Source organism: Dendrobates tinctorius, unplaced genomic scaffold (genome assembly GCF_039654945.1).
Source record: "Dendrobates tinctorius isolate UK_male_01 unplaced genomic scaffold, ASM3965494v1 ptg000089l, whole genome shotgun sequence".
NCBI classification, from domain to species: Eukaryota; Metazoa; Chordata; class Amphibia; order Anura; family Dendrobatidae; genus Dendrobates; species Dendrobates tinctorius.
In genome coordinates, this window is record NW_027361757.1 from 9,671,281 (window position 1) to 9,697,271 (window position 25,991).

Sequence of the window (25,991 nt, forward strand, 5' to 3'; positions counted from 1 at the left end):
CAATGTGAAGATAGAATTTTTCTCAGCCATGGAAACAAGGCAAATTCCAATGACTTAAGTCATCCAGCCAAGGGATTTCAATGATAGAAAGCAAGATCCTGCCAAAACACAGGTGGTCTCTGTGCCACCTATTATGTTATTAGCATTCAGATGAGTTAATATATCTTGCTTTTCACCTTGTGTAATGAGACTATGTTAATGTAATTCTGCTTTGCCTTTTTTGGGGGGTTGCAGATTGTGACCACAGCTTAATATTCTACTGCTCTGCATGTAAAATGCCTGTGGTTATTTAAGTTGATGCATTAAGTCCTTATCGACATTTCCCACATTGTGTCCAGATGCTCTGCAGAAGCCCGGATCACACCAATGGCTTTGCTTCAATCCTGATGGTGGCAGAAAATGAAGAAGAACTTTGACTCTTCAGCTAAAGAGTCTGCTCTCCACAGGCAGAAGTAATTAAAAACTTGTGATGCACAAAAATGGCCGTGATTTATAAAATGCTATGTACAGGAGCTATTATGGGATAATCTGGGAAGGTACGTTTGAGGGAAATAACCTGACAGTTTACTGTTTACTAGTTTAATAGTACAACATAAATTTCTCACTGTAAACAGGCGGTGCTGGTGAATACTAAAGGGGAAATGCAGAATTTGGTTAAATTCAGAAGAGACGAGGGAGCTCAGGCATAGTGATATCCACACCACATAGTAATCAGCATGAACATGAATGTTAGGCCGGGGTCAGACTTGCGAGAAACTCGCACGAGTCTCGCATATCAATACCGGCTATTGAGATGCGAGACTCGTGCAAGTTTCTCGCAAGTATGACCCCAGCCTTAGAGATGAGTGCATTTGTTTGAAGAAAATTGGATTTGCCTCCAATTTTACAAAAAACCCAAGATTTTCCCACATTGTTGTTTTGTTAGATTCACTTGACACAAATTCAGCAAAATGTCAGAAAACTTTGCTAACTTGCAAACTTGCATAGGGCCAGATCGGTCCCGCCAGTACAGCCTGCCATCCAGTGAGCTGCGCACTTGTATTCTTCCTATATTTTCACAAAGTACCAAGATTCCAGCACAAAGGTGGTCTCTGACATCACAACGTGTGTCATGACATCTGAGGTATAATTGGCGCTGGAAGCCCCAGCTCCAAGTGAAGATAATGTATAAGCCGAAGAGGATGCACTGAGGGGCAGAGGAACAGAAGACCAGACAGAGGCTGGGGCAGCGGGACAGGTGAGTGGCAAGGTGAGTTACATTTTTTTCGACCCATCTGTTGTATGCTTTGGGGTCTTGAGAGAAATGAAAGAAACATCGATGTGAATCAAATTTCTTGGCCAAATTAGAGATAAATCCCAAATTTGAATATCAGCAGATTTGCTCATCATCACTTATCAACGTACAATATATGTGATAAAAAGAAATCTGACATGTATCAGATCTTTAATACAGACTTTTTTTCTAATGTAAGTTTTCAATTTTTGGCAATTTTGACATTCCGAAAACCACACAGCTCCATGTCTTGATCTGAACTTCAAATGATCTGTGGTTTACATTCTCCATAAATTCTTTCACAAGAGGAAAGGTAGAAGAGCAGAATAATAGTTATATACAACCATTTGTATAGCGCCGTGATGATTTTGGCCCAAGTTGGAAAGTTTCTATATTCACACCTTAAGGTGACCCAACATCAACTGAATAAAATTTTAAAGGGGTCGTCCGGTACCTAAAATGTCCTTTCTAAATATCTATCTTTACACCCTAATCACTTTTGTAATTAGCTTAATTACAAAATACCCTACATTTCTCCTTACCTTGCTAACCCCTAAATGTGTCTTTTTACTTTCCTTCCTGTGACATTGCATTTGAAAGGAGCCTCAGACAGTACATCACTTACATTACTTATATCACCTCCCCCTGATGACGATTCGTTGGAAGGCGATGGTAGAAGCAGTGGGTTTGTGCTTGTGCCACTCACTGCTTCCATCTTTGACTACCTGACCACGTCTTTTTTCACAGAAGCTGCAGTAGCGAGGACTGAAACAGAATACCAGCACCGTGCTCATCTATCCCACAGCTTCTATCACCATAAATCCAGGACAACTTCAGAGGGTAGAAATGCAAGAAACTGTAGTCACTAACTGCAGCACAGCTCCCTGATGTTGTTCTGTTCCAGGAGGAACGACAGCCACTGTAGGTAGTGAGTGTTGCCCCAGCCTCCTGATGTTCTGATTAAAATTTCTCTCAAACAAAAATGTCAGAGGAAGTACAATAAAAAAAACACATTTGAGAATTAGCAGGATAGGGAAAAGTATAGGGTGTTGTGCAATAAAGCTCATTAGAAAAGTGTATTTTGGGCACCAGACCAACCCTTTAACTGACAGCCATTTCGCCCTACTCTCCTATAGCTTCACACACTTGGTCCATCTTGCATGTATCTTGAAAGGCAAAAGGGAAACAAGCCATGACCAAATTTCTCTACGTATCTACAATGGAAACAAAGAACCTGGCATGATAATATCCATAATTTCCCATCCTACTTCCCCCTGACATGTGCTGTTGGTGGAGAGTCAGGACGCCCCTATACACATTAAGTAGTATTAACTACAGACATTAACTTGATTACTCTGCATGGTTATCTCCATCATTACAACTACTTAGGGTATCACAACAAAATAACTAAAACATAAAAAGAAATGGCACCACAGGGTACTGGTTTAAAATCTACTATTTTCTTCCTGCAGATCCTGTGCAGATCTACGCTCCTCTATGGTAACAGACTACAAACCAACACTTTGTAGTCTAATCACATGGCATACTCCATTTCTTATGTCCTCTACATCACGCTCACACACATTCAGTAGGTTGGGCAAGGATAAGTACAATTTTATTAAAACCTAGCAATGACAAATAATTCACTAAGGACCACCTATTGTTTTTTAATATTTTGGCTAATAATGGATCTTATTTCCATTCCCTTTTACATAGGTGATGACATTTATAGATAACAAAATATTTTTGGCCATTAGGTCTGCACAGCCTCTCAGTAATCACTGCCACCTTAGAAGAGAGCATAACACTGCCTGTAAACTTGTTATGTCTAGCAATGGGGAATAAAGGTTATTGCTGTAAAATTGCATTACTGATATAACAATAATATATTTTCTGTCTCCCAGTTCTGAATATACACTTTGCAAAAGCCATTTCTTTTCCCCACCTACACATTGGCAGTTGTTTAGTTCTCAGCTCCTTCTCTTCATGAATACTGTTTGTTATATAATTATCGCCTTCTAGAGGCACATCCGACCATTTACAATGCTGGATACAGATTTAAAGTGTGCCACAACTAAAATTGGGTCTTTAAAAAGAGGAGGACATTTATATAAACCATCATCATCTTTGTGGCACCAAAAGGTACGTGCGGTCGATCATATGTTTGCTGCCTCCAAAGCGCTGCTGCCAATTGAATGCAGATGAATCCGCATGTGTTCACTGAACCGTGCGGATTCATTGCGTCCAATATATTCTATGGGTGAAATATCTCTTGCGAAGACTCGCGTTCAGGAAAGACGCGCTGCACGTCCGTCTCCGCGGGCGTCTGTGGTCTCATAGGGGGCATGGGATTTCTTGAAATCCCATCCACTATGCTGTAACATCTGGACGCTGTGGGATCGATGCTGCACAAGTATGTGACATCCAACCTGCAGCGTTTACTGACCTTCTGCACATAACTCAATAGGTCCAAGCTGAAAAATTGAAGCAGCTTCCTGATTGGATGATATGTTTTTCTGTTCTTGTAACTATTTTTCCAAAATAAATCTCTGTGGCAAAGCAGCAAGTGACAAGGTCAAGAAAACAATGTAATAATGTGTGGAAACCTTTCCAGTAAAGATAGTATGGCCGTGGACACTGAAGAAGGATAATAATGAACAAACATATCCTTAATTATATCTATAATATTATTATTACTACTTTATTATTTACTATATATAGATCTCAAAAGATATTTTGTCAACGGAAAATTTGATGACCGAAGTAACATGCAATTGAATAGCTCAGTCATCCTGTACTGAAAGGTTATAGAGGGCAAGGACAATTGTTCTGTAATTTTGCCACCATATGGTTCCCTCTTCCTTTGGGAACAATCCTTGGTTTATGAGATATACGCTATCTTGCCTACTTTTTCCCATGGAGCATTGCTTTTCAATAAGTCTCCATTCACTACTGCATCTCCTTAATGATAGCCAGAATGTTCCTGAGCTGCACTTAAAGCATCTCATACAGCCAACCATGTACCCAGCTCCGTACCCTAAAACAATGCTGTGTATATAGAACGTGTGCTGACTGGGGGGGTGGATCCTTTTCGCCACGAACAGACTGGAGACAGAAACCAACGTGTGTTCAAACAGGTCCTCTTTATTGTCCGTCCTCCCAACGACCACAGCAGCATGACAGCTTCTGCGCACAGAACCCGGTACATTTTCACCTTCTGATTTCCATTAAAGCGACGTCCCTCAGGTTCTTTCACTGTGGCTGCCTTAGGCCCACCACCATAGCACTTCCCCTGACCGAGTCCGTCTGTCTGGTACCCCCGGGCGTCCTCTGTTCTGCGGCTATTCTGTCAGGGCCATCCCCTGACTGTCTCTCCTTCCAGTCCCTTCCGGAGCTTGTCCTTCCGTCTCTTCTTGCGCTGAACTCTTCCTCCTGGACTGGCTTCCCTTGGGCTCTCTCTCTCTCTTTTTATTGCTCTGCCTGAGAATTACCCTCTTTAGCCCCCGTAACTCCGCCCACCATGACTTTGCAGTTTCTTAAGCATTAGCTGCTGTTAAGTCCTTTCCCTGCTTTCTTTTGTCTCCCTCTAGTGGCCCAACCTCAGTACTGCACCGTCTCCTTCTCCTGCTATTCTTTGTCTCCCCCTAGTGGCCAAAACCTGGTCCTGCACCATCTCTTCCTAATTCTAGCTGTTTCCCTATATGTATACACCAGTTCACGTCAAGTATATTTACTGCACATCTTACATTTACTGTTCCTCTTCAGACAGGTCCATAGGTCAGTCCACTTCCCTACAGGTACAAAGCTCTTCCTTCTGTAAAAGTCTCTGGTTTGGCTGATATGAGCAAATGTATGGTGCTAAGTGAATAAGAAATAAACGTTATTCCTCCTGTCAGCCTCGGGCTTTCAGTCACAGGGATGGGCCATCGCAGTGAGTGGTGAGTGGAACTGCATGCCAGCACTGACTGACAGCTGGCTCAGCACTGGAGCCAAGCTGGCTGCACATCTATGACTCAAAGCCAAACGCTACTGGAAGGAATAAAGCTAATTTCTTCCTGGCAGCGGGGCTCTCAGTGCACCTTCAGAATGCTAGTAAACTGCAGATTAAACTTATATCTGCAGATTGATAGTGTTTTTTTTTACATGACAGGTTCCCTGTAAGAATGAGCAGGAGATAGATACACAAAGAGTTTATCATTTTCTGAAATTTTTTTTGGTACATGCCGTATTTTGCCAGTGTAATTTCTTTAATAAAGATAAAGCTATATATGCCCATTTTATAAATAGGTTAGTAGTAGATTCATGCTGCCCAAACCTCGGACAGCATGAATTGGAGAGGTTGGCTGCACAAGACAGGTATGTTGCCACAGCGTTTCATAGAAAATATAGTTTGAGAAGCTGGGTGGGGACTGTAAGGAGAGATCTGACTATGTCTGTAGGAAGAGACCTGTCAATCAACCGGAACGGGTAAGGGAGAAGTCAGATTGGTCCATCGAGGCACATAGTCCCAAGCCGGCTTTTCACACTTCATTCTCTGTGTAGCAACACAGGGTTTCAGAGGAAAATTTACCTAGCTGCAGTTGTGCGGTCAGGCTCTTGTTCATACACCATAAATCTGATGGTAGGTTCCCTTTAATTGCTAAGACAAGAAAAGTGTGGATTTTATTTGCTTATGTAGATACATTATAGCTGATTTAAGCAACAGCTGAAAGTATCCACAATATATGTTGTAGGAAAAGGTAGATTAGTTTACTTTTCCCCCGCAGAAATCTTGCAGGAGAAATTAGACGAGATTTTCCAACATTTCATGTGTTACCTATTCATTATCAAATAACTTGTCACTGGAGGACCCACCATCCTAACTAGAAGAGAAGTCCTGAGCTCATACTTCTTCTAGCTGAGGTTGGGATGAAGTCGATGAGACTGAACCACAACTATTGGAAATGTATCACTTATCCTATGGCAGTCATGGAAAAACTCCTTTAAGAACTTACAGTAGCACCCTGCTCTGACAAATAGATATGTCCTCCAAGCAGAAGCTTCCATCTGTCACTTTCATATTCCCTGTGGGCATTTAGAAGGGGTTGCCTGCTTTTAGAATTCACAGTCATCGGTCTATAAACTAAAATTCAAGTGTAACTGACTTAAGCAGAAAGATAAATCTTCTGAACAGCAGAGGAAGGGCTGGATCAGCTAAGATGAAGCCCTGACAAACCCAATATTATTGGAGGAGGTACAAAAATGAACAGACCATGAAGGAAAACTGACAAGGTTGTCACAAGTAAAGCAATTCTGTGAACAAGAGCATCCTAAAATCACCGAATAGTGATAAAGACTAGGAGTAATAAGTAATGATGGTAACACGAAGTTATTCAGTTACAGAAGTTTTTTTTGCTATTTATTACGATTTGTTTAGAGAGAATCAGATTCATTGATGACTGAATCTCAAGTAACATGACTTGGCCACTGGCCGAGAGATTGCAGCCCGATATGTTTTATTCTGAAACGCTGCAGCATTTCAAAAGTATACATAATATAAAAAGCCGGCTGGGGTTTATGGGGTCAATTCACCATGAAACAGGGTAAAAAGCTTTGAAAAGTAGTCATTTTTTTTACACAATGCGGAATTACACAAAACAAATCTGGCTCTGGCAAAATGTGCATAACAGGGGATGGAATTGGGGTGGATTGGTGCTTCGCCATGCCTGCCCATCCAATTCATTAAAAGTGCTAAAAGTGCTACTCCAGTCTCTGGTGCACTGCACAGAAATGCTTGCCACACTGGAGATGTGCCAAATTAATTAACTGATGTGGACCTCTTAATGAATGAGTGATTTGATGTATTCCAGAATATTTTATGCAACGTTCTGTGAAATGTGCCACATTTCCTGCTAGAAAGTCACAATACCAAAGACAGAAATTCAGACAATTTTAGTCATTGCACAAAACTGATGAATCGCTTGCCCCATTTTGTTGAATTTGGAGCAAAAAAAGTCAGCAAAAAAATATCAAAAATAGAAAAGTGACTTAAAAAACCCACAAAGGATGAATTGTGCCAATTGTCACCAGAGTAAAATATACATGGCTGTAATCACGCAATCTGTGTCTAATTCATACTTCATACTACCTGTGGTTCAGGCAACATGAATATGATAACAAGTATAATTTACAGATAATAAACCACTCATTGTAATATATAAGCAATATTGAAGGATTGCTAGAAGGTTCCAGATATGTTTTCACAGCACTGATATATAGATATATATCTGCTATGGATTAGCTAAAAACTTACAATGGTTCAATAATCACAAAGTCACAATATTGTTGCAGAATATCTCTGGGAAAGGGGATCCTTCACCATAGTGGGCGCCCTAGTTTATACCTGTCCAACTGATTATCCCGGAAGGTGGAGACGCCGGAGTAACATGCCTTGCTATGCTACTGACCTACACTTATCTGTTCCCTCCCCAACCCAGGATGGTGTGAGGCCAAAGTCTGTAGGATTATATTAACCAGACAAACAAGAGAATACAAACACTGTAGGGATAAATGAAAACAGCAATCATACAAAATACATTCACCAAACAACAGAGTGGAAGGTAGATGAAACCAAATAGGAGAGGATGAGGATAAACACACAAACTCTGTGCAGAAATCTCTTGAACAACTCTCCAAATGCTAACTCCAACCAACTAACTACGAACCAGGCAGAATGAACTATCACTGGCAATTCCCTTGCCTGTGGCAAGCATATATATCAGAGAGTATGTCCAACACAGAACAGCTGAAGTAATTAATGAACTGATTAACCCTAGCAATGCCAGAGCAAAGAAAATCTGCACTGTTTAGTATGATGGTGAAGCAGTTCTAACCAGTGCAGGAGTTCAGGTAACCAGATGTTGCAATCTCCTGGCCCATCTCTGTCACGTTAGCCCCATGACACACAAGTTTTTACTACATCAGGTTTTTAGTATTTTAATATTTATTGAACCTTCTTTCATTTGAGGCTTAGACGAAATATGAGATACACACCATGGACAAAAAGTAGACTTTATTTGCAAAAATATATAAATGGACAGTATTCACCTAATTTCTTCAGAAAAGAAAATTGTTGAAGCATGAGGTGCTGTGTCTACACAGCAATAAAAAATAAGTAACACGGCAAACAAGATGTAGGAATGCTAGAGAAATATAATGGATTTCATTTACATCTTTCTGCCATGAACCAATCTCTAATGATTCTTCCTCAATGACAGCGAAGCACAAGCCTGCTCCCAGCATGCACCAATAGACACACAGGGAGTAATGAAGTTTCACTCAATAAAATTAGAATTATGCAATTATTTTTTTTATTTGCCTCACATTTTACTCCTATGTGTCATTGACGGCAGTTCATAAAACCAATTTAAATCTTTGCTTGAACAGCTAAGCAAATATGAAAAAGGACAAAAAATATGCAAGTGGTTATTGCAGATGTGAAGTGCAAAAACATACACATAAAATAATTGTGTCTACAAAAACGGAAAATGCCACAAGGAATATTCTGACAGTAAAGGACAGTATTCTATCCAGCATGTCCTTCTGGTAGACGAGATAGAGGCAGAAAGATATTAATGACCTACAGAGGCCCAGCAGAAGTCACTGCCGGGAACAATGCTTCACTGCCTCGCGGGACTCTGGGATGTGTTTGTGCAGGGAAATAACAAGTAGCCGATACATTTATTTACCAGCGCTTCTTCAAATGATATTATCTGTAAAAAAAAATTGGAATATTTCATCATGTGCAATGGCATAACTCCTATTTTCAATTATTCCTTTACATCCTGAGCATTTCATGTGTAACTCTACTTTTTGAAAAAACATATTCTCGGTCTCCTTATAGAAATATTTATCCAACATTATTGCGAAAAAAAGAAAAGTGTTAAGCTAATTTAATAGGCAACTTTTCGCTAGAAAAAATCCCACAGACTTGCTTCCGGGGATAGAATTTAACCCACAGGGAATTGCAAAAAATTATAGTACAATTCATCCCCAGAGATAAAGCTGTAGTTTCTTGTAAAAGCAGTAAAAGAATCTTTTAATATCTTGTTTTGAAACCTAAAAAGCCCATTTATGTCTCCACATACTAAAATGAATGTGATTTATCGAAACATTATAAATCCATATTCACACTGGAATCTGCTTGAGTCTAGTTTTAAATTAACATAAATTAAAGAGGACTTTTGTCTGGATTATTTTTTAAACTGATTACCTCCTCCAGTTTGTGAGGTTCCATTGATTCTGGAACAGATTTTTCTTTTTCTTCTGTGCACCTCCATTTCCAATTTTCCCTTCAACCATCTGGGCATACTGTATACTACAGAGATTCTTTGGGGGTGTTTGCTTTTTTTTCCCTCTGATGCTGTCCTAACAAAATATTGCTACCCCCCCAGAGAAGTTTGTGTTATTACCAGGGGGAATAGCTTTGGAACAGAGAGGCATAGAGGAAAAAGAAAATTTGTTCCAGTAACAGAACAAAAGCCACAATTGGAAAAGTTAAAATTAAAGTTCCGCTTTAACATCCATCTTTACTTTAAGTTTTTTTTTTCGAATGTAATATGTTTCCGTTTTGTTAGCCACATATACAGTACTATCCAGTATAGAAAAAGTAGAATCTTTTAAAGACAATGGTGGTCCATTTCTCTTTTCTGGTTTAATGTCTCATGGATCTTGTGGTGGCCTCATAAAACAAGGAGGACATCTCCATAATATAGCAACTAGTGGACTAAGTCACTAATCCATGACATACAGAGGCACATTAGAGCCATAAAGACATTTATTAAAGGATATACTTTTTATATCCAGAAGTTGAAAACTAGGAGTTCATGGAGACCACCTCTGGAGACCACTTGGTGCAAAATTTCAGGGCCACAAAGGCATTGATTAAAGAGTGTTTAGTAGAGTTGAGCGAAACGGGTCGAAAAATTTCAAAAGTCGCCGACTTTTCTCAAAGTCGGGTTTCATGAAACGAAACCCGACCCTAGGATGAGGTCGGCCACGAGGTCGGCGACTTACGCGCCAAAGTCGCGTTTCAAAAGTTTGTTTTGCGCTCTTTTTCAGCCAATCAGGATCCACGGACACTGTGGGCAACGTGATGACATAGGCAGGGGTCACCACCATCTTTCAGAAGGGCATGCAAGTGATTGGCTTGCTTTGGTGGGCGTCACAGGGGTTATAAAAGGGCGTGCACGCCGACCGCCATCTTACTTCTGACGATCTTAGCATAGGGAGAGGTTGCTGCTGCTGATTCTGTAGGGAGAGCGTTAGGCAGGGAAGAAGAAAAAAAAACTGCTTCTGCTGCTAGCGATTTTGCCTGTACAACACACCAGTCACTGTGTGTGCAGTGCAAGGGGAGGCTATATTGTGGTGGATCAGCGGTCTTGGTTGTTAGGCTGCCTTCTAAGGCTTCCTGACAGCTGCATTGCTGTTTACCCACTGCTCTGCAAACTGCTTTTTTAAAAGAAATCCCAATTTTTTTTTTTGTCCTGCTGAGGTACTGAGCGTGCATTTTTTCACACCATACAGCGGTGTACGCTCCTCACACAGTACCGTGTAGCGGCTGTTATCACAGCCACAGTGAAGCTATCTGTGTGTCACTCTGTGAGAATAAGTCGAGGACATGTTCCGTTCTTACAGACCTGCACCTACTAGTTTTGTCTAGCTTTCAAACAGTTAAATATATTTGCTGTTTGATCACATTCAAAACTATAGAGAGACAGCGTGTGTCAGTCCGTATACTTAAAAAACACGGAGCTTGACAATTTTACGTACACCGGACAGCCGTGTACGTGCACGCTCCTCTCAGTACCGTGTAACGGCTGTTATCACGGCCACAGTGAAGCTATCTGTGTGTAACTCTGTGAGAATAAGTCGAGGACATGTTCCGTTCTTACAGACCTGCACCTACTAGTTTTGTCTAGCTTTCAAACAGTTAAATATATTTGCTGTTTGATCACATTCAAAACTATAGAGAGACAGCGTGTGTCAGTCCGTATACTTAAAAAACACGGAGCTTGACAATTTTACGTACACCGGACAGCCGTGTACGTGCACGCTCCTCTCAGTACCGTGTAACGGCTGTTATCACGGCCACAGTGAAGCTATCTGTGTGTCACTGTGGAAGGATAAGTGGAGGACTTGTTCCGTTCTTACAGACCTACACTCTAGGGAGATTCCTATTCTGCCCAATTCTACATACACCTTGTAGTTTGTGATACACTAGCCAATTTCTGCCTGTGACATAGCATTCTGATATTCAGTGGGCCTCACACAATCCAAAAGTGTCCAGTGTCCACTAGTGTGTGCAGAAATTCAAAATCTCCCTTATCCTGTAGTCACTTTTTTCACACCTGTGCCATCGAGCCTGTGACATAGCGCTGTGATATTCAGTGGGCCTCACACAATCCATAAGTGTCCAGTGTCCACAAGTGTGTGCAGAAATTCAAAATCTCTGTGATCCTGTAGTCACTTTTTTCACACCTGTGCCATCGAGCCTGTGACATAGCGCTCTGATATTCAGTGGGCCTCACAAAATCCAAAAGTGTCCAGTGTCCACTAGTGTGTGCAGAAATTCAAAATCTCCCTTGTCCTGTAGTCACTTTTTTCACACCTGTGCCATCGAGCCTGTGACATAGCGCTCTGATATTCAGTGGGCCTCACACAATCCAAAAGTGTCCAGTGTCCACTAGTGTGTGCAGAAATTCAAAATCTCCCTTATCCTGTAGTCACTTTTTTCACACCTGTGCCATCGAGCCTGTGACATAGCGCTCTGATATTCAGTGGGCCTCACACAATCCAAAAGTGTCCAGTGTCCACTAGTGTGTGCAGAAATTCAAAATCTCTGTGATCCTGTAGTCACTTTTTTCACACCTGTGCCATCGAGCCTGTGACATAGTGCTCTGATATTCAGTGGGCCTCACACAATCCAAAAGTGTCCAGTGTCCACTAGTGTGTGCAGAAATTCATAATCTCCCTTATCCTGTAGTCACTTTTTTCACACCTGTGCCATCGAGCCTGTGACATAGCGCTCTGATATTCAGTGGGCCTCACACAATCCAAAAGTGTCCAGTGTCCACTAGTGTGTGCAGAAATTCAAAATCTCTGTGATCCTGTAGTCACTTTTTTCACACCTGTGCCATCGAGCCTGTGACATAGCGCTCTGATATTCAGTGGGCCTCACACAATCCAAAAGTGTCCAGTGTCCACTAGTGTGTGCAGAAATTCAAAATCTCCCTTATCCTGTAGTCACTTTTTTCACACCTGTGCCATCGAGCCTGTGACATAGCGCTGTGATATTCAGTGGGCCTCACACAATCCATAAGTGTCCAGTGTCCACAAGTGTGTGCAGAAATTCAAAATCTCTGTGATCCTGTAGTCACTTTTTTCACACCTGTGCCATCGAGCCTGTGACATAGCGCTCTGATATTCAGTGGGCCTCACACAATCCAAAAGTGTCCAGTGTCCACTAGTGTGTGCAGAAATTCAAAATCTCCCTTATCCTGTAGTCACTTTTTTCACACCTGTGCCATCGAGCCTGTGACATAGCGCTCTGATATTCAGTGGGCCTCACACAATCCAAAAGTGTCCAGTGTCCACTAGTGTGTGCAGAAATTCAAAATCTCCCTTATCCTGTAGTCACTTTTTTCACACCTGTGCCATCGAGCCTGTGACATAGCGCTCTGATATTCAGTGGGCCTCACACAATCCAAAAGTGTCCAGTGTCCACTAGTGTGTGCAGAAATTCAAAATCTCCCTTATCCTGTAGTCACTTTTTTCACACCTGTGCCATCGAACCTGTGACATAGTGCTCTGATATTCAGTGGGCCTCACACAATCCAAAAGTGTCCAGTGTCCACTAGTGTGTGCAGAAATTCATAATCTCCCTTATCCTGTAGTCACTTTTTTCACACCTGTGCCATCGAGCCTGTGACATAGCGCTCTGATATTCAGTGGGCCTCACACAATCCAAAAGTGTCCAGTGTCCACTAGTGTGTGCAGAAATTCAAAATCTCTGTGATCCTGTAGTCACTTTTTTCACACCTGTGCCATCGAGCCTGTGACATAGCGCTCTGATATTCAGTGGGCCTCACACAATCCAAAAGTGTCCAGTGTCCACTAGTGTGTGCAGAAATTCAAAATCTCCCTTATCCTGTAGTCACTTTTTTCACACCTGTGCCATCGAGCCTGTGACATAGCGCTGTGATATTCAGTGGGCCTCACACAATCCATAAGTGTCCAGTGTCCACTAGTGTGTGCAGAAATTCAAAATCTCTGTGATCCTGTAGTCACTTTTTTCACACCAGTGCCATCGAGCCTGTGACATAGCGCTCTGATATTCAGTGGGCCTCACACAATCCAAAAGTGTCCAGTGTCCACTAGTGTGTGCAGAAATTCAAAATCTCCCTTATCCTGTAGTCACTTTTTTCACACCTGTGCCATCGAGCCTGTGACATAGCGCTCTGATATTCAGTGGGCCTCACACAATCCAAAAGTGTCCAGTGTCCACTAGTGTGTGCAGAAATTCAAAATCTCCCTTATCCTGTAGTCACTTTTTTCACACCTGTGCCATCGAGCCTGTGACATAGCGCTCTGATATTCAGTGGGCCTCACACAATCCAAAAGTGTCCAGTGTCCACTAGTGTGTGCAGAAATTCAAAATCTCCCTTATCCTGTAGTCACTTTTTTCACACCTGTGCCATCGAGCCTGTGACATAGCGCTCTGATATTCAGTGGGCCTCACACAATCCAAAAGTGTCCAGTGTCCACTAGTGTGTGCAGAAATTCATAATCTCCCTTATCCTGTAGTCACTTTTTTCACACCTGTGCCATCGAGCCTGTGACATAGCGCTCTGATATTCAGTGGGCCTCACACAATCCAAAAGTGTCCAGTGTCCACTAGTGTGTGCAGAAATTCAAAATCTCTGTGATCCTGTAGTCACTTTTTTCACACCTGTGCCATCGAGCCTGTGACATAGCGCTCTGATATTCAGTGGGCCTCACACAATGCAAAGGTGTCCAGTGTCCACTAGTGTGTGCAGAGATTCAAAATCTCCCTTATCCTGTAGTCACTTTTTTCACACCTGTGCCATCGAGCCTGTGACATAGCGCTCTGATATTCAGTGGGCCTCACACAATCCAAAAGTGTCCAGTGTCCACTAGTGTGTGCAGAAATTCAAAATCTCTGTGATCCTGTAGTCACTTTTTTCACACCTGTGCCATCGAGCCTGTGACATAGTGCTCTGATATTCAGTGGGCCTCACACAATCCAAAAGTGTCCAGTGTCCACTAGTGTGTGCAGAAATTCAAAATCTCCCTTATCCTGTAGTCACTTTTTTCACACCTGTGCCATCGAGCCTGTGACATAGTGCTCTGATATTCAGTGGGCCTCAAACAATCCAAAAGTGTCCAGTGTCCACTAGTGTGTGCAAAAATTCAAAATCTCCCTTATCCTGTAGTCACTTTTTTCACACCTGTGCCATCGAGCCTGTGACATAGCGCTCTTATATTCAGTGGGCCTCACACAATCCAAAAGTGTCCAGTGTCCACTAGTGTGTGCAGAAATTCAAAATCTCTGTGATCCTGTAGTCACTTTTTTCACACCTGTGCCATCGAGCCTGTGACATAGCGCTCTGATATTCAGTGGGCCTCACACAATCCAAAAGTGTCCAGTGTCCACTAGTGTGTGCAGAGATTCAAAATCTCCCTTATCCTGTAGTCACTTTTTTCACACCTGTGCCATCGAGCCTGTGACATAGCGCTCTGATATTCAGTGGGCCTCACACAATCCAAAAGTGTCCAGTGTCCACTAGTGTGTGCAGAAATTCAAAATCTCTGTGATCCTGTAGTCACTTTTTTCACACCTGTGCCATCGAGCCTGTGACATAGCGCTCTGATATTCAGTGGGCCTCACACAATCCAAAAGTGTCCAGTGTCCACTAGTGTGTGCAGAAATTCAAAATTTCCCTTATCCTGTAGTCACTTTTTTCACACCTGTGCCATCGAGCCTGTGACATAGCGCTCTGATATTCAGTGGGCCTCACACAATCCAAAAGTGTCCAGTGTCCACTAGTGTGTGCAGAAATTCAAAATCTCCCTTATCCTGTAGTCACTTTTTTCACACCTGTGCCATCGAGCCTGTGATATAGCGCTCTGATATTCAGTGGGCCTCACACAATCCAAAAGTGTCCAGTGTCCGCTAGTGTGTGCAGAAATTCAAAATCTCCCTTATCCTGTAGTCACTTTTTTCACACCTGTGCCATCGAGCCTGTGACATAGCGCTCTGATATTCAGTGGGCCTCACACAATCCAAAAGTGTCCAGTGTCCACTAGTGTGTGCAGAAATTCAAAATCTCCCTTATCCTGTAGTCACTTTTTTCACACCTGTGCCATCGAGCCTGTGACATAGCGCTGTGATATTCAGTGGGCCTCACACAATCCATAAGTGTCCAGTGTCCACAAGTGTGTGCAGAAATTCAAAATCTCCCCTGTCCTATAGACACCTTGTACCTTGTTTTACATTACTATATAGTTTGTTGGATTTTGTCTACATTTCTACAAAAAATGAGGAAGGCTGGTGGAAGAGGCCGTGGAATTGGGCGGGGGTTGGCAGCTGGTAATGATGGTGTTGGTGGTGGATCTGATGGTAGTGGCAAGAGCAAAATAGGACCAAATGCAGGAGGTGTTGAGCCTGCGTCATCGTCTGGCTCCATAAGGCTTCGAAGGCTTAGTTTTCTAGGAGTTGGCAAACCGCTTTTGAAGCCAGAGAATCAGGAAAAAGTTTTGTCTTACATTGCTGACTCAGCCTCCAGCTCTATCGCCTCCTCTTCTGAAGTTGTAAAAACTAAAAGCACTGAGTCGTCATTGGAGGCTCATGTTCATGAACCACACCTTTCCTTGTGTCCTTCACCTCAACCAAGATTGAAGGATGACGCAGGCCATACTACTGATTACTCCATGGAGCTGTTTTCACATACCATGCCTGGATTATCAAGTGAAATGGTGAATTACCCAGGCCAAGATGAATCTGACATGGAGTGCACTGATGCACAGCCGCTGATAGATGATTCTGCTGGTACATTCACTCAGAGCACTACATTGTCCTTGCAGTGTACAGAGCCAGATTCTGACCCTGATGAGACTCAGGTGCCCCTTCCCGCACACTATACCACCATACACGGTGACACAGAGGAAGGTGCACATGACATTGAAGAGGAGGTGATGGATGACCCAGTTGTTGACCCAGATTGGCATCCATTGGGGGAAGAGGGTGCTGCTTCCAATAGCTCAGATGAGGAGCATCCACAGCAGACATCGACATCGCAATAGCTGTTATCTGGCAGGCCCGGAGCACTCCAAAGACAGGTTCCAAAAATCAAAAGAGTTGCTGGACAGCTTGTCCAGAGGGTCAAAAGATCACAGCGTGCTAGGCCGCAAAATGTCTGCCAAAGTAGGAAGAATGCAGTGTGGCACTTTTTTGAACAAAATCCTCATGATCAGGCCAAGGTTATCTGTAAGAAGTGTGCAAAGACCTTTAGCCGAGGGAAAAATCTGAAAAATTTGAATACCAGTTGCATGCTTAGACATTTAACCACCATGCACTTGAAAGCGTGGACACAACACCAAACCTCAAGTGCCACATGTGCAACTGATCACAAAGAAGGTAGTCAGCAACGCTACATTGTTTCCCCCACTGTAAGCCCACCGGTTAGCACAGCAGCAAATGTTGAGGTGTCGTTGCAAGGCCACAGCAGTCAGGGAATCCCACTGTTTTATCAACGAAATACTGAATCTAGGCCATCAGAAAGAACACCAACTCCATCACCATCATCAACCCTCTCTCAGTCCGCCCTGTCCACCGCTACTTCCACCATATGCAGCTCTCAAATCCAGCTCACCCTCCCAGACACTATGAGTAGGTCAAGAAAGTACTCAGTCTCTCATCCGCGTACACTGGGTTTGAACGCCCACATTGCCAAACTAATCTCGTTTGAGATGATGCCCTATCGGTTGGTGGAAAGCACAGCTTTCCGCGAACTCATGGCCTATGCAGTACCACGCTATGACCTACCCAGTCGCCACTTCTTCTCTCGCAAAGCCATCCCAGCCCTCCACCATCATGTAAAAGACCGCATTGTCCATGCACTCAAGCAGTCAGTGAGTGGAAAGGTGCACCTCACAACTGATGCATGGTCCAGTCGGCATGGCCAAGGCCGTTACGTGTCCATCACTGCGCACTGGGTTAATGTGGTGGATGCAGGGTCCACAGGGGACAGCGGTGGTGGGACAGTGCTGCCTAGCCCACGGTATAGGAAACAGTTGGCTGTAGGCGTTCGACCCTCCTCCTCCTCCTCCTCCTCCAGAAGCGAAAGCTCATCCACAGAGCGCAGTCGTACGAGCACTCCATCTGCAGCTGCCACTGTTGCACACGAGGTGTCCCCCTATCAAGCAGCTAGTGGAAAGCGTCAGCAGGCAGTGTTGCAGATGATGTGTTTGGGCAACAGACACACCGCCGAGGTGCTGGCCGAGTACTTGAAGCGACAAACTGAGTCATGGCTGGGCAGTGTACATCTTGAGGCAGGCAAGGTAGTTAGTGATAACGGATGTAATTTTGTGGCAGCCATAGCCCTTTCAAAACTCAGCCACATACCTTGCTTGGCTCACACCTTGAACCTGGTGGTGCAGTGCTTCCTCAAAAATTATCCGGAGTTAACAGCCCTGCTCCAGAAGGTGCGAAGACTGTGCGCGCACATCCGCCGGTCGCCTGTACACTCCGTTCGTATGCAGAAGCTGCAGCGATTGGTCCACCTTCCCAACTACCGCCTCATTATCGACATTGCAACAAGGTGGAACTCCACCCTGCACATGGTGGAGCGGCTGTGCGAGCAGAGGCAGGCCATAATGCATTTGTGGGAGGATACACGGCCAGGCACTTTGAGAGCAGACATGGAGTGGACAGGTGTGCAGTGGTCGAAGCTGAAAGACCTCAGTAAAGTCCTTCAGTGTTTTGAGGAATGCACACGGCTGGTAAGCGCAGACGACGCCATCCTAAGCATGAGCATCCCACTTATGCGTCTGCTCATGCAAACTTTGACGCACCTTAAGGAGCAGGCGTCTGCAGCCAATGTTGATGAGGAGGAAGAGGAGGAGGGAATCCTTGATGACATTCAGCCATTGTCTGCTCAGGGACCTCTCCTGGACGAGGTGGAGGAAGAAGAGGAGGAGGAGGATGATGATGGGGATGATTACTTAGGGGAGGAGGATGCATCTCGTGGGGCAAGTGAAAATGTTGGCGTGGCAAGGTCTGGTACAGGGTTTGTGCGTGACTGGAGGGATGTGGATTTGCCAGAAAGTGCTCCTCCAACCAGCACTCGCAGTGCATCATTGACACCAGGAACATTGGCCCACATGTCAGATTATGCCTTGCAGATCCTAAAAAGGGACCCCCGCATTGCCAAAATGATGAACGATGACGACTACTGGTTGGCCAGCATCCTGGATCCACGCTATAAAGGCAAATTACAAAACATCATGCCACAGGAGAACCTTGACCTAATATTGGCTAATAAACAAGCAACTCTGGTAAATCGGTTGCTTGAGGCATTCCCAGCACACAGCAGCGGTGATGGTTCTCACACGAGCCGTACGGGCCGGGGGCAGCTTGGCAGAGGTGTTCATGGTGCACACAACAGAAGTGGCGTTGGAGACAGGGGTTTCATGACAATGTTGTGGACTGATTTTTCAAGTACCGCTCACACAACTGGTAATACTGCATCGATGGAAAGTGACAGGAGACAGCAGTTGTCAACTATGGTTACAAACTACTTTTCCTCCCATATCGATGTTCTCCCACACAGGTCATTCCCCTTTGACTATTGGGCCGCTAAACTGGACACCTGGCCTGAATTGGCACAATATGCCTTATAGGAGCTCGCTTGCCCAGCTGCAAGTGTGCTATCGGAAAGAGTCTTCAGTGCAGCTGGATCAATCCTGACAGAAAAAAGGACCCGTCTGTCAACCCAAAATGTGGATGATCTAACCTTCATTAAAATGAACCATGCATGGGTTTCCAAGGATTTTGTCCCACCTTCCCCTGATGACACATAGGGTGACAGAAAAATGGCTTGCTTTGGTCCACCTCTTCCTGGGACTTGACCTATTTCGCCTTTTGCATCAGCTGAATGTCCAACATCAACATATGCCACTTTCTAAAACTCCCTAACTGTGCTGCCTCCCCCCCATGGCCGGGGTCACCACCTAGCGCACGACACCGTGCAAGTGCCGTTGCCCTGGACAGGTGGGTAGGCCGACTCTTGGGCGCGGGCACTGGCACAGGGTCCCTCATAGTGCAATCAAGTGTCTCTGATGGTGGTGGTGCACACCCGCCATCAGACACACCGCCGTACTATGAGGGGCCCAGTGCCAGTACCGACGCCCATGAGTGGGCCCCCCTTGCTTGGGCAGGGCCTCAGCATTTGCAATCTTTACCTCTCCCTGCTCCTCCGCTGTGTAGTCTGGGCCGTCAAATCCATACTGTGCCTGACACCGTCTGAGCCTGCCTCCTGATGTATAGACATATATTTTGAATGTGTACACTATCCATACATGTTATCCGGGGATACGGTACCCTTTCTCACCTTTGTGCAATCACGTGCAATCCATACTGGGCCTACCACCGTCTGAGCCTGCCTCCTGATGTATAGACATATATTTTGAATGTGTACGCTATCCTTACATGTTATCCGGGGATACGGTACCCTTTCTCACCTTTGTGCAATCACGTGCAAGCCATACTGGGCCTAACACCGTCTGAGCCTGCTTCCTGATGTATTGACATATATTTTGAATGTGTACGCTATCCATACATGTTATCCGGGGATACGGTACCCTTTCTCACCTTTGTGCAATCATGTGTAATCCATACTGGGCGTGAGAACGGCTGGCGAGCTGTTAAGCAAGCTACAGCACCTGTGGTTTGCACACGTAAGTTTTTCATTTTTTCAGGAATGACGGTTAGGCCTAATTCCGGAACTGCGGTTGACCTGCAGTTACTGGGAAATCATCGTTCGCGGGTAATAATTGTAATCAGTGATCCCCATCACTAACGTTGTTCAGCGGGTTATCTGCACCTGTAAGCGACAAACGCTGGCCTTTTCAGTGTAGCGCACATGCAGCCATGGACATGTAAGGGCATGACGCACCAGTTATTGGCCAATCTCATGTGCCAGAGCCTCACGTGTCCCTCTAGTAAGCCGGACTCGGACCGTGGGGCATGACGGAGTCTCGTTCGTTAACGGAATTAAGCTTGCAATGTGTGCATCTTTTCTGTAGCTGGCATGGTTGAGGTTTCCCAGGTGGAGTCGAATTTAACCGTAGGCTCCACTCCTGGTGGTGCCATTCTGGACATTCCTTTAAGGTTCAGCTTTGCAACCATACTGCCCACGTAAAACAAACACTTTGCCTTCATGAACGCTGTTTGGAGGGTCATGACTCGTGGGAATAACGCCGCCCAATCAGTTAACCTGCTAGAGAGATCCTTTGTTGCTCCCAAGCATGACATCACACTCCCTAGGAGGAAGGTAATGCCACTGTGGCGACCGTACTCCTGGGGGCGACACAAGTGCACTGATGCCCAGCCACTGCTCAATGAATCTGCTGGTACATTGACCCAGACCACTACATTCCCCTCGCACGCTACACGGCCTGAATCTGACCCTGATGAAACTCAGGTTACCCTTCCCATATACAGTTCCATCTTACACGGTGACAAAGAGGAAGCTGCAGATGAAAGTGCAGGTTCGGCCCACCCGCCATCAGACACACCACCGTACTATCAGGGGCCCTGTGCCAGTGCCGTCGCCAACGAGTGGGCCCCCCCTGCTTGCTCAGGATCACAGCACTTGCAAGGTTGAAATACTGTGCAGTGAGATGGAAGATGGGGACGACGAGGAGTCCAGACTAGTACAGGGATTCCCTAGCGAGGAGACTTATTTGATTGTTTTCAATGTTGGGACAGCAATTTTTGGGGAGCACTATACTCTGGAGAATGATAGATGGGGCCCACCATACACTGGAACATTCCAAAGGTGGACATCAGACACTGGAGCAGCATTTACAGGGCCCATTATACACTAGAGCATTAGAAATGGGGCCCATTATGTTTGGAGCATTATTTGGGCCCATAAGACAGTGGAGCTTCATCCATGGGGACCAACATATACTGTAGCATTATGTGGAGCTCATCATATACTGTTTCAAACATGATATGGGACCAATGATTCTGTATGGAGAAATAGATGGGCCTCGTCATGAGATGTGAAAAGTGAAGTATTTTTCATTGTACTATACAGCTATTTCTCTGCCGTATCGGAGCATGATGAATTGTGGTATGTGTTAAAGGGGCGCTCTTTCGCCCAGGGCACATGAAAACCTGGAGCCAGCCCTACCCTCCCACAACTTTAGCCAAATAACCCCCATTTTTCAGTGCGTAACTTGTATTATGAAGTTAATTAAGGTCGACAAGCTTAAGTAAGAAGAATTGATGCTTTTGGCATTCAAATGGGCACTGTAGGTGTGTTTCCTGTCCTCCTCTCACTGCCGACTTTTATTCCCCATTGACTTACATTGGGTTTCGTGTTTTGGGACGACCCCGACTTTTCCCTATAATCGCCCGATCTTGCTCGACCCGACTTTTGGAAAAGTCGGGTTTCACGAAACGAAACTCGACCCTAAAAAACCAAAAGTCGCTCAACTCTAGTGTTTAGTAATTTATTAGTCTCAATAGTACAATGAGCTTTTGGGTAATGTAAGTCCCATTCTTAAAGTATGAAATAGCATGCAAACCAATAACTAATTTTCAAAAAGAAAAAAAAGTACCAAATCAGGGCTACCGGCTCCTTCAGGCCTGGGTACAAAATACCATTGCTACAAAACAAAAGATATACTGTATATTTGTATGTACAATCAAAACAGTCATTACTATAATAATGTGTAAAGAATGGCGCTGCTATAAATTTTCCGAAGTAAAACGGGTTTTAGTGCAGTTAGTGTTTAAAAGGTACCTGTCACCTGATTTTTGCTGCTTAAATTGTGAGCAGTATGTATCATTACCAGGTTGCATGACGGCATCCAGGTATATTTTTCTCTAAAAACGCTCTGGTGTTAAAGAACAAATATAATTTACAGATCCATAATTTGACATCTGGTAGCCATTGATTTTTGTAGGTCCAATAGCTTTTACTGTACTCCACAGCTCCATGTATTGGAAAGTGTCCATTCTTGGGAACAGCAGCTCTGCCCCCATGATAGTGAATAGACTATCATGTCATCTGTATGGTCTAGATGAGTATACCCAGTACGACCTGACTAGGGTTTACTCAGACGGTTCTTTATCAAAAATTGATCCAAAAAGAGTATCCAACTGTTAAATCATATATATCCCTAAAAATTATCTTTATTAATTAAAAAACCATATGCAATGGTTCACACCAAAAAAAAAAAGTGCACACACAAAAACAACCGTGTTCCAAAATTACCAATTAAAAATGGGTAAGCTAGAAGTCCCTCTTACGTCAACTAGGCTGTCGCCTTCCTGGCTGCGGAGGTTGGCACCCTAAGGGGGAACGTTGTGGCGCCCCCTCTCCACAATGGCTGACCCTGGGAGCCCTGTAACACCCTACAGCCACTAGGGGAACCCTCCTACCCGATGTCCTAAAGGAACCCCTACCAATAGACATAGACGATCCTATATCTAAGAGGACCCTAGACCACAATTAAAAACAAAACAGAACACAATAGGCAATTAGTGACGATTGACATAATTTCACAACGTGATCAAAGGATAATAATACTCCAGGGGTTTGGGCCCTTGGTTTGCCAAAATAGACTGTAGTCTCTTAACATGCAGATTAAATTTCAATAGTTGCTGCAGAAATTAGATACTGCTTACGCTGCCAACTAATAGTTGGCATAGATGAAAAAATGGTGCTCAGAAAACTATTAGAGCCAGCTCAGATGTGGTCACCGTAGGAAAAACCTAATGCTGGTTAAATCAGTGTTTTCTAAGCATGCAGTGTATGTTCACACTTTTTCCAATAGCAACAAAAACACCAACAATGCCACATTTCAAATGTGACAAAAAATGCTGCATGATATTGCCCAAAAGAAGTTATAACCCCATCATTAACCAAGTGTATAAAATGGAAGTGGTTTCTAAGCATGCAGACTGTGTTCAAAAAACTGCTGCAATAGATGCTGCTTTTCAGTGCCAATTGTTAATGACACAGATGAGTACCCATGCTAAACCAACTTGTAACTACAATGAAGTCAATGAAGGACCCGAAATACAGCACATTCATGGGGAAAAAAAAAAGTGGTTTGCACACATATAGATATAATTAGCAGGTTTTTACTGCAGACTATAATCCAATCTATACTCTAATGTAATGGCACAGATACCAACATATCCTGACACGGTGTGTAACCCCACAACTGATAATCAGGAAAGAAAAACAGCCACATATAACCGATATGATAAAGAATGCTGCATATTGCTGCCAAAAGAATGATGGCATTGGAAGTGGTTTCTAAACATGCAGACTGTGTTAAAAAAACTGCTGCAATAGATACTGCTTTTTAATGCCAATTGTTAATAACACAGATGAGTAACAATGCTACACCAACTTGAAACTACAATCAGTTCAATGAAGGACCCGAGATGCAACACATTCATGGCAGGAGAAAAACAAATGGTTTGCATACATATATTTAGCAGGTTTACTGCAGACTATAATCCAAACTATACTCTGTATTGTAGTGGCACAGATACCGACATATTCTGACACGGTGTGTAACCCCACAACCGATAATCAGGAAAGAGAAACAGCCACATATAACAGATATGATAAAGAGTGCTGCCTATTGCTGCCACATAAATGATGGTACTCATCTGGTTAACTGCCACCAGCCATAGAGAATTATACGCCTCATATATAATATATGGCTGGTGGCAGTTAACCAGATGAGTACCATCATTCCTGTGGCAGCAATAGGCAGCACTCTTTATCAGGCCCGGATTGGCCACTTACCCAACCGGGCATTTTCCTGCTGGGCCGCCATTTTCATGCCGTTATGGGCTGCTGGCTGGGCGCCCGCTTCTCTGGCCGCTTGCCAGATAATGCGGCGGCAGCCACCGGCCTCTTTTTTCCTGCCACCGGCCCTTTAAAATTGCTGGCAAGGCGGCAGGCAGAGGCACCCTAGGGGGTTAAGAACTTGCCGCGCGGTGCAACGTGACGCTGCACATCGTCGGACGTTCTTTGAGGGCGGAGAGCCGAAAAGCGTGCGCCTCTGCCCTCTGCTATGCTCTTCATCCGTCACTGGCTGGCTGCCTGCGCCAGGCACAGTGACTGACTGGGCCTATCAACGGCGTCGCCGCAGGCCGCGTTCACGGACTCACCCAGGCCAGGAAGCAGGAATTTATCCAGCCTAACTATCCAGGGACCAGAGGAGGCTGGGCAGTGGGAGCTGCTGTGCGCGACTCGACTCCTACCCCCGCGCGCCGGTCTCAGGGCAGGCTAAAGTTCATTCAAAGAGGTGTGGGTCGTGGCCGGGGGGGTGAGTTAAAAGAGGCTGAGGGGGTGCACTGATGTGATGATGGATAATATATATATATACAGGGCAGGACTGGAGGGGTCGCCACCTGCCAGGGTGGATGTATATTACAGGGCAGGAATGGGGGGCCGCCATCTGCCTGCGCTGATGTGGATGTATATACAGGGACTGGGGTGCCGCCATCTGCCTGCACAGATGAAGATGTATATACAGGGCAGGACTGGGGGGGCTGCCATCTGCCTGCGCTGATGTGGATGTATATACAGGGACTGGGGGGCCGCCGTCTGCCTGCGCTGATGTGGATGTATATTACAGGGCAGGACTGGGGGGCCGCCATCTGCCTGCACTGAAGTGGATGTATATACAGGGACTGGGGGGCCGCCGTCTGCCTGCGCTGATGTGGATGTATATTACAGGGCAGGACTGGGGGGCCGCCATCTGCCTGCACTGATGTGGATGCATATACAGGGCAGGACTGGGGGGGCCACCATCTGCCTGCGCTGATGTGGATGTATATACAGGGCAGGACTGGGGGCCACCATCTGCCTTCGCTGATGTGGATGTATATACAGAGACAGGGGGGCCACCGTCTGCCTGCGCTGATGTGGATGTATATTACAGGGCAGGACTGGGGGGGGCCGCCATCTGCCTGCACTGATGTGGATGTATATACAGGGACTGGGGGGCTGCCGTCTGCCTGCGCTGATGTGTATGTATATTACAGGGCAGGACTGGGGGGCCGCCATCTGCCTGCACTGATGTGGATGTATATTACAGGGCAGGACTGGGGGCCACCATCTGCCTGCGCTGGTGTAGATGTATATACAGGGACTTGGGGGCTGCCATCTGCCTGCGCTGATGTGGATTTATATACAGGGCAGGACTGCGGGGGGCCGCCATCTGCCTGCGCTGATGTGGATGTATATACAGGGCAGGACTTCCTTTCTTTCTCTCTGTTCTTTCTTTTGCTGTTCTCTTTCTTTCCCCGCTTTCTTTCTATTCTTTCTCTGTTCTCTCTCTGTCTGTGTTCTTTCTTTATTTCTCTCTTTCTCTCTCTGTTCTATCTTTCCCCTCT

General features: G+C 44.7%; 1 protein-coding gene across 1 annotated transcript in view; it reads right to left on the reverse strand.

Moving 5' to 3' along the window:
• SPOCK2 (SPARC (osteonectin), cwcv and kazal like domains proteoglycan 2) overlaps positions 1-25,991 on the reverse strand; it is a 240,746-nt gene that overhangs the window by 83,220 nt on the left and 131,535 nt on the right. The window lies entirely within an intron of this gene.